Source organism: Petaurus breviceps, unplaced genomic scaffold, assembly GCF_028583685.1.
Source record: "Petaurus breviceps papuanus isolate PSGF00001 unplaced genomic scaffold, PetGlider_PUasm1.0 183, whole genome shotgun sequence".
Lineage (NCBI taxonomy): Eukaryota > Metazoa > Chordata > Mammalia > Diprotodontia > Petauridae > Petaurus > Petaurus breviceps.
In genome coordinates, this window is record NW_027185791.1 from 5,496,135 (window position 1) to 5,497,450 (window position 1,316).

The following is a 1,316-nucleotide window of genomic DNA, read 5'->3' on the forward strand; positions in this document are numbered from 1 at the left end:
CCATTTCACCTATTTTGCTTTTTAAAGCATTATCCTCATTGGTTTTTTGGATCTCTTTTGCCACTTGGGTTGGTCTATTTTTTAAGGTGTTATTTCTTAAGTATTTTTTTGGTCTCCTTTATCAAACTGTTGCCTCTTTTTAAAATTTTCTTTCATCATTCTCATTTATATTCCTAAATTTTCCTCTGCTTCTTTTACTTGATTTTCAAAATTCTTTTTGATCTCTTCCATGACCTGAAAGAAATTAATATTTTTTAAAGACTTTTGTCTTTGTTTGTTTAAGACTTTGACTTTGTTGTCTTCTTCTGGTTGTATGTTTTGATCACCAAAGTAAGATTCTATAGTCTGAATTTTTTAATGCTGTTTGTCATCTTCATCAAATACTTAAATTTTTCTTTGTCAAGGTAGGACTCTGTTTCCAGTGGATAGGATTGAGCATGTGGGTTGGTGTGGGTGTACTCTCTCAGGCTTTTGGGGTTTTGTATCAGCTGATCAATCCTTCACAGTCTGTGGACCCAGACATCTGGAAGGCCTGCTCTAGTGACATCTGTGCTAGACTGTGCTCTACTCCCAGCCTAGTGGTATATACACTTCCTGTTGACCTTCCAGACTCTCTTGACCTGGAGATGTGTTTCATTCTGTCATGTTGTTGATTCTGCAGCTCTAGAATTTATTTAGAGTAATTTTTTTGTAGGGATTTGGGGGAGAGCTCAGTCAAGTCCCTGCTTTTACTCTACCATCTTGATTCTGCCCCAACAACACCCCCCCGTACTTGTCCCCCAATGTCAAAGAGTTTTAAGATAAAGAGAAAAGGAAATTAATATTGATCGAACTCAATATTTTTAGTAAAGGAAGAGTCCACAGCTGAGAGTCAGGGAAGGAGAAAGTGAGGGTGGAGCTTGAAGAGGTTAGAGAAGGTTTAAAATAGTTTCAGTGGGAATGAAAAAGGGAATCATTTAGGGAGGAATAAAAGGAGTGTCTTGCTAGAGGAAGAGCCCAGCTGAGGTTAGATAACATGAATTTGTAATATATAGATTAGCTTGGTTGTGGGATTTCCTCTAGTTTTCCTCAACAGCTAGTAAGTAGGAACAAAGGAAGTGAGAGTTTTCTGAGCCTAAGATTTGGCAAGAGAATAGCAGGGATAGGACAAAGGGGCAAAGCATTAAAGAGCAGATTTCAGTGTAGAGCTGAAATGATTAACTATAGAGTTGGGGGATTAGAGTATGGGTAGAGTAAGGATATTGGTCTGCAAAAGTTCTGAGGGGTGGAAGGATTGAAGGTCTTGATGCTGAAAAAGCTCATATTCAGAAAGGGTG